The 13,274-nt window shown below is 35.9% G+C and overlaps 1 long non-coding RNA gene across 1 annotated transcript; it reads left to right on the top strand.

Moving 5' to 3' along the window:
* Positions 1-6,757: 6,757 nt before the first annotated feature.
* Positions 6,758-13,054, top strand: LOC137480003 (uncharacterized). The gene is made up of 2 exons (XR_011002643.1): positions 6,758-7,058; positions 7,775-13,054. It is a non-coding gene; the product is annotated as an uncharacterized lncRNA (long non-coding RNA).
* Positions 13,055-13,274: the final 220 nt, after the last annotated feature.

Genomic DNA, 13,274 nt, shown 5'->3' with positions numbered 1-13,274 from the left:
AATAGCACATCCCAAACTCTTAAATACTGTAAGTGTTTTAGTCACAGCCAAGTAATACATTGGTAATACTTTGTGTTGTTCTGAGTAGAAAAATAATTGTTATTTTTTCCTTTTACATTTGCTTTTCCGGTGCTTTATATACTTAATATTGACGTGAAAAATCAAGAACAGTTTTACTTAGGATTAGTGGGTAATTCTGTTCATGAATTATGAGCATAAAATTGTCTGCCTTTTGAATTGAGACTTTCTGTCAAATAATTTAAAACAATATAATCTGAATTCTGATTTGGTCTTTTTATTGAGAAGGATGATCCTGAAAGATGGCAAAAAGTGGAGAAAGTTGAGAGAAGAGTGATGTCATCCTGGCATGGATTTACAAGAGTGCTTCCTCTATTGTCATCCATTGATTTTATTTCTCATTGCGTCCACCTGTAGAAATCTCTCACAGTGGTAGTAAATATACTAGACTAGTATATTTAAGAAGCCAAAAAAGAAAACTTTTATTATTATATGCATTTTTAAAAACCCACAAAACACAAAGTGACACGAACACCACAACCACCACCTGATTACAGCTAGGAGAGACATCTTAGTGCTAGTGGCATCAAACTTTTGTCCTGAATTGATATACCTCAAATCCATAGAAATGCTGTTTCAAAAATCCTCCAGAACCATAGAGCAGTACTCTGAAATGGCTGTAGGTTTTCCAGTGCATTACTGAGTTTTAAGTTGCCATTTGGAAAGAGGTTATGTATAGACAGAACCAGAATTTAATGTCTTGTTAGAATCACATGTCCCCAGTGATACTGGGTGTGCTGCAAGACTGCATTTTTCGAAATGTGTTGCAATACTGAGATCTGTGAATTCAGGACACCATGTGTGCATAACATTGGGTTCTTTAGTTTTAGAAATGTTGTGGTGTCACTAATCCCAGCAGGATGTGCATCAGTGAGATCCATAATGCTAAGTGTTTCATGAATCATTCTGAGTAGCACATCAGAAGTCTGATAATGCACAGTTTGGCACAGTGTATGACAGAGAAGAATGTGTTCGTTTGAAATATTTATTTTCATTTTCTAAATTCACTTTTCACAACATGGACAACTTCTATTGGCACCATGGAGAGGAGGCAGGACAAAGATTATTTTTGTATTCCTGTTAGCACTTTCAGTGACTCTTTTAAAAATGATTTTCAAAAATTTTTAAGGAATCTGTGAAATACATTGTTCTTTTCTTCTTCCTTCCACTGTAAAGTTCCTTGTTAAACTTTCAGGAGCAAAGTTGTTTTAACAACCTGCCTCACCTTAACAAAAAGCCAGCAATCCCAAAAGCCAGTGAATTGTCTTACTGCAACCAAAGATGCTATTCATGTGAGTAAATTTAAATGAATATGCAAGTGTTGCAAGAGCAGGGCCCCAGTCAAAAATATTGACCAGGACACTGGATGTTTATGATAGAAAGTGAGGGATGACTGGGGGAGGAAAATAACCATGTGGTTGTGGATTACTTGAGTTGTGGCAAAAGGAAATTATGTAATTTGAAACTGCAGTTTTTTTCTTCTAGCTGTCTCCCTTTTTCCTGGTTTGCCAATGTTGTGGTGTCACACTTGGCTACCTCGTTTTCCAGCAGATAAGATGCATTTGAGTGCTAATATAATCTAAAACACTGAATTGTGAACTCTGTTGCATTAAATGCCATTTGTGACAGGTTACAGGGTGCCCTGGCCACTCTGCAGGCATTGTACAAACAGTGTTGTCTTTCCTGCCGTGTTTTACCCAGTCCAGCTGCTGGAACTCTTTGGTAATTCTGACTGTAGCAGGCTAAAATGTGAGATTCATAGCGGCTTGATGTGTTCTTATAAGAATATAATTTAAAGTTCAGCAACACTCCTGCTGCTCTGAAAAGTGTTCCCTTGTATCTCAAGTCCAGATTTTTTTGATACTACCTCTGTTCCTCTTACCATACTCTCCTCATTTCACTGAGCACGGAGACAAAATGATGTTTGTTATTAATATTAACCTAATGAAATCATTGTTCACAGAGATTATTTCTCAGTGGTACTGAGTACCTTCAGTTGTTTCATTGCAAAGGCTCATTTAGTCAATAAATACCTTGTGTTGCAGCAAGTAGTTCACTTTTATATTCCAGTATGAAATAGATTTAGTAATAGGAACCCGAGTGCAAATTCCTGGCACATCTTCAAAGCGGCATCTTTATTAGAGAAGGCCACTTTACATTAAGCTAAGAGTATCATAACAAATATAATACTTGAGATAGTTATTTCTTCAACTATAAACTAATGCCAGTACTAAAGTAAGATGAGATTTGTACTTAGAGCAGATGCCTGAAATTGTACAGTTGTAGTTATAAAGTGATGCATGGTTTTATATACTTTTAATATCAGCATTTTTTTAGAAACAAAATGCTTATAATACTGTATTTAAAATATTGTCACTTTTACAACTTTTAATTATATATCTGTAACATTTTTCTGATCTGAATATCCGCATCTATGATGAGGATAAATAAGTATGCTGACATTATTTACTTTAAAAAGTATAAATTGCTTATTTAATGTTATGGCAATAATTTTTATCTATCATTAGTTTTTTAATACCAAAACATTTAATCTCTTTATGCTATAATGAATTGTAAAAGAAATATTTTTAGTATATACAGTGTTTTTTCCTCCATAATAGGATTTTAATTAAGATCTTAGCAACTATGGCTCATAGCACTATAGAAGCACTGAAAATCCTACCAGTTCTGGGACTTCTGCTAAAAGCAAAGCATACATTTTTCCCCGAGTGTCAAACACATTCCTTTTGAAATCTACAGGTGGAAGAAGGTACTGGTGCTTTCCAGTATGAGACCTGATGTGTAATGTTTGGATAAAGGTCCCCTGTGGTCAGAGCAGCTTAGGGAGTGCTTTTGGAACTTTGTGTCACAGCGGCCTTGGAGAGCTGCACGGGCACAGTGAGGAGAGCATGGACAGAAACTGAAAACCAGCTCAATTCAGCACAGGACATTTTATGATTCTGCACTGCCTCATTACAGCAAGTAACACTCAATCTAATATTTCATTTTTTAAAAACATACCAAAAGAATAATGCTTCTTAGGAAATCATTGCTTGGAATTTCTCTTGAGTTTCACTTATATAACTGTCTGAACCTCAGCAGAGCTGGTATAAAATTCTTACCAGTTAGCACTCTTCCTTAGGGAGTGGAAATCTTTTTGGCATCTCTTGCCTGGAAAAGCAGAAGAGTGAGAACACAGAGGGTGTCACTGTGTCTCTTGGAATGCAAGTACCTTTATCCATGGGAAAACGTGTGGTGGTGTTCGTAGGTAGCACCCTTCTCCTGAGTTCCTTTCCTTTTATATGGCATAAAAGATAGTCCTTGTATTTACCCCATTGTGTACCCTTTCCTTTCACCTCCAGAAAACTAGCACAATTCTGAATGAAGCCATTTCAGTTTTCAGGGAAACTTACTTCTGTATCTTGGACAGGCTAAAGGTACCATAAACAACAGCTGTCAACACCATTTAGCATTGACCCAAAGTGGTGACAAGCTTTTGTGGGGAAAAATATGGGGAAAAAACCCTGTGAGTATTTTTGAAAGGGCTTCTGGATATGTTAGGTCTATTCCTTTCCTTTTGACAATTTTGGGGCAGCTGCAGTGGTTAATTCCTCCCTTTCCTGTTGACCAAGCTCAAGCACAATCTGGTTTAGTAGTTCTTTGATCCTCTTTATGCTTTGTTTATGCTCTTTATCCATGCTTTACAATGTCTGAGCTTTGTTAGTTGGCCAATTCTTCCAAGTGTTTTGTTTTCTGGTTAATGTACACTGATATGGTGCTATTACAGTGTTTGGTAGAATGATTTACAAAGAAAGAAAATTTTCATTTTTCTTCTGTACACAAGCATTATTTGAAGTTAAACATAACTAATGAATTCTGACATGTGTTTTAAAGTTGTGCTTTACCAAACTTATATGTTGGCCTGTACAATTCATTGAAGTTGTTCTGACAGTTACATTTTACAGAGTGGAAAGATACAGCCAGGCTGAACGACACACTGTGTACATGTCCTTATGATGGGAGTTCCTCATGATGAATGTTTCCGTGATTCATGTTTTTATAAAGAATGCCAGAGGGATGACTATGGATATATCACTTGTCATAACTTGTAGTTCAGTTAACAATAGTGAAGTAACTGTTTAAAAAAAACAGCTATTGTACAGGAATGTTCAGTTATGTTTGCTTTGCAAGACTTCAAGCAAGCATGACATGGGATGTGCTAGACATGTCTCATGACTTTTGAATTGCTAGTGTAAAAGAGCTACTGCAAAGTAAGAGCATATTTCTTAATCACTCCTCTCTGCAAACATTTCTACAGTAATACATTCTGTTCCCACTGCCCACCTTTTGGACAGTGTTGGAAGCTTTCTTTTAACTCCAGTGCTGCTCTGCAGTGCTTAGTTCTCAGTCTGTGCAAATACATCGATGGAACTACAAAGAGGGAGATTGTTCCCATCTCTTGGGACTTCTCAGAGGACATAGAGCAGAGCACAGCACTGTAGTGGTATGTGGGCTTGAGCCTGCTGCTGGCATCACCAGCATGGAAGGCATGCTGGTGGCTTTGGGAGTATGAAAGGGGGCAGAAGGAAGTCAGGTTTCATAATGCATGGAGCCAGTTCAGTCCCACTGTTAGGAATGGCTTCTCTAGATTGACAGTATAGCTATTCACAGTAAGAAGTATGGATAATTATTATAATTATTAGTAATAATAAGACTGGGATCATAAAGAAGAATTGCTAGCACCAATGACCAATTTAGCCTGTTACTCTGCAGCAACTTGAAAGAGGCCTGATTTACAAACAAGGCAAAAGAATTCTGCTTCTGTTTCCAAAACATAATACCTTAAAAAACTAATACCATGAACAATGTTTTGTTCATGACAACAGGATTTCATGAACAAGAGGAGGAAACTCTCTGGTGAACTTGTACAGGACGAGTTGACAGAATAGTAATCACAAATATGGCATCTGGCCTGTAAATCTCTTTTATGCTATCCTAATTATGCAAGAACTATGAATCTGGTTTGACAACAATCATTATGCAAAGTTTTTTCTGAAGAATAGAGGAATTTTTTCTTTCTGTTCTTTACAAGGTTTCATCCCTTCCTCCAGGCAAACTTCTGTCCTGTTCTCTACTACCACATGATACATTAATGCAATTTTGCAAACAGATGAGAGAGGCCATTTTTGACCCCAGAACTGTGACAAAGTTGGTAAAAACAGATCTACCTTGGGAAGATAATGATACATCAGTAATTACCTGGTGTCCAAAAAAAGAGAAATAGGAAATTAACATATATTGAAAATTAGGCTGTAGTTTAAGGAATATTTTCTTAATCAAAAAGGAGATACACATCAGTTCCTTAGTACAACTATTGTCCATGTCTGTAAATAAACTGTATCACTGTTGCAGGCTATTTTAATTAGCATCCACAAAGAAATATTCATCCTAATATTAAGTAAGGTTTGAAGAGACCAATTTAAATATCTTGCTGCATAGAGTGAAGGCAAAGACTTAATTCTGGATATTTGATTACGACAGCTAAAAATTTAAAGTTTAAGGCATTGCATTAAAGAGGATGAACTCTCTGAGAGGCTGTGAAAAGGTGTAATGATTCTACAGTTATGCATCTATTGATACTCAGATCTGGTTTTATTTAATAAATAGTAAAAGCAGCAACATTCTCAGTACTTTTTGAAGAAATGTGGGAAGCTGTGTTCTGTAGTTGTAATGCTCAATTGCATCTTTTCATCAAGTACAGAGGAAGAAATCAGAAAATGTGCTCTTACTAAATTGTAAGGATACTTTGTATGCTGCTTAAAACAATCTGATAATGATATATTGTCTGATATGACCTAAGAATTTTCATGCTTTCATTTTAGTTTAAGACATCCTATAATGAGAGTTCTACTTTGTTAAATGAAGAAATGTTCAAATACTGGCTTTCCTAAATTCCACCACTCCAGGTGATTTTTCTCATATCTGCAGTTCACATTTTTGCTCCTCTCCCCATCTTTCTGTTGTCAATACTAAATCAAGACATTCTTTTTGATGTGAATGAAAATGTTGTAAGAGATCCTGAATGAAAAATCCTATAATTCATTAATGCATAACTCTAATCCAGGATCTACTACCCATGAGAACCAAAACTGAGTATGTATTCTTATATTTGGTCTTTCTAAAGGCTCTTAGGTTACTTCAGTTCCAGGCAGGAGAAGGAAAAAGAAATGGACAATCTCTTCAGAAGTTTCCATATGCTTTGTTCAGAGAATGGCGGATCAAGTGTTTTAAACAAAGAAAGGAAGGAAACTTTGATTTCTTGCCAAGAGATTGAAATCTCCTGATCTTTTGCCAAGCTAGTTTATTTTGCTGCCAACAGTTCCCTCACCTTAAACAGCTCCTTTTCATCTGTAAAGCTAATGGCTGTGAAAGAAACAGGCTCTGTGGAATGGCAACACTAAGAATCTGCCCTAGTTTATGTAGGGTCAGATTCACTTTCCAATTTTGATATGTACCCGAAAACACAGCTCTAAGCAGGGAGTCACCTTAGGTGATTCCTAACCAAATGTTACTTTTTTCTCTAAGCACATCAAAGTTACTGGCTTTGTGAATGTTGATCTGTTATTGCACAGGAATTACTTTATTGCTTTTGCTATTGAATAAATTATGGCCCTGATTTTCAGGATTCCATATCTTCTGTCTTTTAAAAACATGTTGAGATTTACTGAATTTAAGAAACTGAACTCCTTTGAAGTGAATGCATCAGTTCTGAAACTTAATCCCCTTTAAAACTGGTGAGTTACTGTAGTTACACCATATCCTCAGTGGTTGCAGTTGTGATTTCACTGCACTCTCTAAGCAGATATGCAGCACAAGTTCTTAGATATTTCACTATTCCTTTTTCAGTGAGAAGAACAAGATGATGAAGACGTTTGGTAAAGTCTGAAGTCAAAGGCTGGCCATGGGTACCATATGACAAGGTTTTTAGTTTTATTATGCTAATAGACCTAAGAACAGATATGCGTGATGACATTATCTTCTGTGTAGTAATAGAATACAAATCTTGCACACCCTCCAGCATGTTGTCCCAATCATATTTATGCAGGGCTTATTAATTGAGGACTTAATCATCTTCAGCTATCTGTTTAGTCTTTAGTTGAAAGTAAAACAGAAGGAAAGATTTTAATTGGAGAATTGTAAATTAAAATAGTAATGAAAACTACTAATTTTGAGGGGAGAAAGTTGTAATTTGTGAGCTGTATTAACAAACATATTCCAGTTTTTGTCTGGATGGACACAGGGATAATTTCTTACTCTTGAGATCCATGGAATGGTCAGTGTTCCAGACTGTAAAGTATTGTTCTGAAATGACCATCGTATTGGCATTATCTGAAAAAATAGACATTTTGAAATCAGTTTAAGACAGGATATGCAGGACATTAAATCTTCACTTTAATCAGGAGTGGCAGTAAATGCATTAATTGTGTTCTGTTCCTGCAATCTTCCGGTAAGGAGAAAAATAGACTCATTCTGTAAAAGCTATTATTTTAAATGAACAATGCCTTTTTTTTTTTTTCTTCACAATAGCAAGGGAGCAAATGCTGCCTGAATCTTTCTTTTCCCCTTGGAAATACTTTCTAATTTATAGTAAATCAAGTGAACAACCCTGTATTAATTTGTTTTTTCCTTTATATAGCTAGCAGACTGCAATTAATGCTTCTACCAGCAGAACTGATAAATAAGAGAATGAAGAAATGTTTCAGACTTTGACACACATCTCTGGGTCACCTAGATGATATGAAAATATTTGGACTGTTTAGAAGAAATATATTTATTTTCTGACAGTAAGTGAAAACTCTCCTGAAGCCTACAGCCAGCAGGCAAAGACCAGGGCATTTAAAGTAATTGTACATGCTAAACCAACTGCAATGAACTTTTGTGTATCCATCTCTAGAGGGATGGTTTACCTACCAATTTCTCAGTTGCTCAACTTACAATTTATAGATGACTGCACAGTCATTTGTATAGTTTTCTGTTTCTAGCGACAACATAAATGGTTTTGTCAACATAAAGGGCTTTTATTTCACTGGAGAAGCAAAGAAATGGGGAGGGAGACACAAGGAGAGCCAAGGAAACAGCTTGAGAGCACAGTTTATGTGCCCAGAAGAACTCAATTTAAAAAATACTTGTTTTTTATCAGTCTCTGTGGTCACAGATGCTTATCTGTGTAATACTAAGTGACACCCTAAGGATTTTTTGGCTATTCTGCTGCTTCAAGTTCAGACAACAGCGTTTTTATTTACTTTATGCACAGGGAAAAGTCTTAGAAAAGAAAAAAAACTATTTTTAACTATGTGATAGGACACACCCTTATGAAAAAACATTGTCCTTCTTTTCTGACTTGAGCAACAGGCATGAGTTCTAATAAAAGAATAATTCAGATTTCAAGGTGCCAAAAGGATTTATTCTGAAATTAGTTGTTGAAAAGCAAGACAAGTAGTGTACTGAGCCCTGCACTACTTGGCTCAAGCTAAACACAAACTTAGAAAAGTACCATGGAAGAAGGCATTTTTTATTTAATAGGAATCTTAATCAGATCATTGTCTCTACAAACTGATTTATTATGTATTATTTGACCAAAAAGAAGTAAAAATCTTATGTCTAGGAAACAGTAGAGTATGTATCTCACAGGGTAGAAGCTCAGAACCAGCCCTGGAAATCTCTGTAAATGCACACAGAATCTCTGCCTAAGCCAGAAGCAAAGCAAAAGCTAGTAAAAGAAATATGGTCTCTGTCCCATCATTAACTTGTTATTTTCCACGTGTGCATCAATCATAGGTTAAGTAGTCTGTCCCAAATGTAATAAAAATGGAAAGACAACAATGATAAAAGTAAAATATTTACACCTTTGTAATTTAATGCAATTCAGGAAATTAATTTATGACTTTTGCATAGAGTTACAAGCTTTTTCAAAGACAGCGGCTGAGGATTGCAAATGAGGGTTTGTGTCTTTCTGCTATGGAAATGGCACTAATGGCAAAACCTGAATCCTCACTGGCTTTCCCCAAATCCAGAATTTCTTTGGTCTGTGTTCATGAACATTATTTAGCAAGAATTGTTGACAATTCCTTATGCTGCATAAACAATTCCTCCTCTTCCCACCTAAATACAGAGTTTCCAGTTAGTGGCTCACGTGTCTCCCAGTTTACCTAAGGGTATGTATACGTAGATAAGATGAACTGGGTTTGTATCTTGGTAGTATGAATCCTTAATGATTAAATAAAGAGACCTAATTTAAAACCAAGTTTTGAAATTGGGTCTCCTTCTAAGAATATTTTAAAATACAGAACACATACCTACAAGACACATATTACAGCTGCCCTACCTGGATTCCACTATGGGTCCTGACAATGATTTGGGATTGAACAAAAAAATCTGCTCTTACTGAGATCATCCCAACCACTTGACAATTACCAAGGAGCAGGGGACAGCTGTAATTGTATTTCATGGTCAAATTTAAGGCAGATGTTCAGTATTTCCTGGTATAGTATTTTTTTTGAACACTGTTTGGGGCAATATATAATGGATTTGAGTATGAATTCATTGCCTGTGATCTAGACAAATAGCTATTTTCTCTGCAGCTACTTCAATGTTTTCAATGTGATTAACTCTGTTTTTTCTGTTATAGTTACACACAGAAGTAATGCCTCTATAGTATTGGTTAATAACCTTTAATAAGCTTGCTAATGACCTTTTCTATGTGCCAAATTTGAGTAGTCCATCTTGACATGAAGTGCAAGGACAGCAGCTGGGCAGCAGCCGTAGCACTACAGGTGTGTTCAGTGCAGTGGCCAGCTGTGCTTGTTTGTGTTTGAATGCTGAAAGCACAGCACTGCTCTTCATGGCACTTGTGAAATACAGATTCTTCATCTGTTTCATAAATTATCTTCCACACTTGGAAGCTGCACTATGATTTCTGCCAGAAATCACAACCAGGTTTGCTCCTTAGGATGGCTGTAAGTACTTTATTTTATCTGTTGTGGAATTACTTTTAAAAAATACATTTCTATGGCCCCAGATTTGTTAACAAATAGATCTCAGGTGTAATCAATAAGTCCTTATTTGAGCATTAGAATGTGCAATTATATTTGCACAAATCTATGCAGATGGGCTTTTATTATAAATTATCTTCTCTTTCTCATGTTAGCAAACAATTTAGCAAATAAATAAAAAATTAAGACTGATGGTATTAGAACAAAGTGCCCATTACAATTACAGCAGCAGAGTACTGCAATAACAGGCATGTAGAACATTTCAGTCTATTTTTTAATACTCAGGGTTTGTTTGTATTTTAAGATTTTATTTTCTCATAGGCTCTGAGATTATAACAGACCACATTTTGACAGGGTTTTCTTTTGATTTTTCAGTGAACTAGATCCTGCTCCTCCTGCTCAAACACTTCCGTTCATGTATGGCAAGTATCTCTCCCAGCATGGGAGAAAGATACAGCAGATTTGCTCATTATGTGAGCACTCAAGTGTGCATTTTTGTTGGTTTTGTCTGCAGTATGAATCTGAAAAAAACTTTCCCAAGCTACCATGTTTTTAAAAAATCTATTTTCCCATCCTCTTGTAGTAACCACTGTTGCCCTTAAAGTAGAGATAAGTTAAATGTTCTGTTTAAGTAGAGTTTCCTTCCTTTCAAAGGATTGCATCTGGCAACTGGAGGTAGAATAAGCATTTTTAGATTGTATTATGATTAGGAAGCAATGGAAAGGGAGGCTGGTTGTATGTGCTTGTTCAAATGTGAGAGAATTTGGAAAATATATGTAAAAATAATTAACAACCTTTATTGGTGGCCCTGTAGCAATCTGTTAGTATTTACTATGAGTGAAATATGCAGGAGCCTGTAGAATGTAAAAGAAATTGGCACACAGATCCTGTGTAACTCCAATTCTTTTATATTATTCCTATAATACTTTCTAATAAAATTTTGCTATGGACTACAGTGCATCTACTGCCTTTTCACAACCACAGATAGTTAAAAATCAACAAAAATCAATTGCTGAGAGTTTATAATTGTAAGATGATTTAATAATTTGCTGTAAGGGTAGTACAGTCTTACCAAAAATGCTGTAAAAAAGTCAGACCAAAAATAGACTAATGGTGGAATTCAGACTGGAAAGAAAATGCTGACTTCCATTTTTAATTTTCAAAGTTCTCTTTTTTTCACTTTCCTTTTCAAAAATCATATAAATAAACAGATTAACTTCCTAGCATGAAAAGGGGATATTATCTCAATTTGTAAGCCTTGTGACTTTGTGTGGGCGTTCCACAATTGTACTTACTATAGGGATACTCCCTACAAGTGAATTTATCAGGAACAGATGGATGTAGGACTTCATGGAAAAAATGCTAAGCATCTGCAGTATCATTTGTGGTTAATGAGAGAGGAAGGTGGCTGGCTTTTTAACAAATCTAGCTCTCACTGAGGGGCAGACATACTCACAAAGAGTAAATAACTCCAGATAAAAATATCAGTCAGGAGCTGTTCCTGTGTAGCAGCTGGTTCAATATTTTTATAACTTCAGTTTGATGCCACCATCACTAAGGTGTATATCTGTAACACACACTATTTGGATTAGGAAGTAAAATGGAACATACCCAAAGCAAGTAGATTACAATACATTTTAGTAGTTAAAGGGGAACTACATTGCAATGGTCTATATAATACTGTGAATGTTCTGCTAAACAGTACATAAAAGCTGGCTTGCTGTAATTTTTTTTTGCTAATGTATGCTCAGAAAGACTAATAATAGGCCTTATGAGTCACAAGCTTTCATTAAGCAAGCCACCAGAGTTTAAAAAACATAACAGTTGAGATCTAGTCTGTTTGATGTGAACAAGTAAATCAATATGTTTTAAGTAATAGTGACTCTTTTAAAAACACTTTAATCATATGCTTCTAAATATTTAAGATTCTTTATTCTATGCAAAACCATCATGTTAATTACTGGATTAGCAAGAATATCTTTCAAGACCAAATTTGAACCCATCTTCTTGGTTTTGAAACACATTTGGAATGCTTGACTCCCTCGCGATAGTCCCAAGGGGAAATGTGTTACTTTCACTCGAGTCTGGTTACTGGGGAAAGCCCACTTCAGGCCCAGGCTTTGGTTTGCAGGGAAAGCTGCCTTTTACTTTACTTATCCCGCTGGCTTGATTCGGGTGCAATTAAATCAAAATGATTTGTTCAAGATCACTAAGGGATTCAGTGACTCAGCTGGGGTAAGAAAGCTGGACTGGGAAAACTGAAAATACTAGTTCCCATCGTGGAACAATTTCTCAGTACCATTTAAGTAAATTAGAGGGGCAACCTATTGTATTTCAGAGTCATCTGCACAAACTGCTGCATTGTATAGACTAAATTTACATCAGTAGGGAAATGCAAAAGGAAAACTGAATGAAAAAGATGAACACTTTCATGTGACAGATACCTTAACAGACATACCAGATAAAAAACCAGAAAGATTTAAATCAAATTTTGTCTGTCAAATATTTCTGAAGTCGTAGGTATCCCTTTTAGAGGAAGAATGTGTCTTTCTTGCTTGTCTTTAGCCATGTATGAGTCAACCTTTAAAAACTGTATTTTGTAGCCCTGCAGGTGTTCAAAGTTCTTTTGTCTTCTTTTGTTCTGTTGTTGTTTAATCTTTTTTTTCCATTTTTTTAAAGACATGTCAGTACTATCATGTTGGTACGATAATAATGCTTTTATCAGTAAGATTAGGTGACTGCAAAAGACTTCACTGCTGCATGCATTGGTTTCTGACAAAAATAAGGAGTTGTCATTATCTATGACAACAGAAGGCAATGACATATGCACATTGGCTCATAATTTGTATCAGAAGATTTGGTGGTAAAGGAATAGTGAAATTTAGTATTTTCTAATGTATTTTCAAGGGTAGAACATAATGCTGCAGCAAGGACAGACTCCTGCAATTTCTTTCTATCCTCTTCCTCCTTCCAAACTTGACCTCACTTCTCCAGGCCTTTCATTCCCTCCAACATCAATTTTTCAACAGTGTTTTGTCTTCATAGACTCTTCATTTCAGCCTCAGTCTCCTGACTTAGCCAGTGCTGGCTTTCTCCTTGGCTTGCTGCCTGAGTCCCCTGCTGAACTCAGGATGTGGTTCTGCC

Source organism: Anomalospiza imberbis, chromosome 10, assembly GCF_031753505.1.
Source record: "Anomalospiza imberbis isolate Cuckoo-Finch-1a 21T00152 chromosome 10, ASM3175350v1, whole genome shotgun sequence".
In the NCBI taxonomy this organism is placed as follows: Eukaryota; Metazoa; Chordata; class Aves; order Passeriformes; family Viduidae; genus Anomalospiza; species Anomalospiza imberbis.
This window is presented reverse-complemented; position numbering and strand designations above follow the sequence as displayed.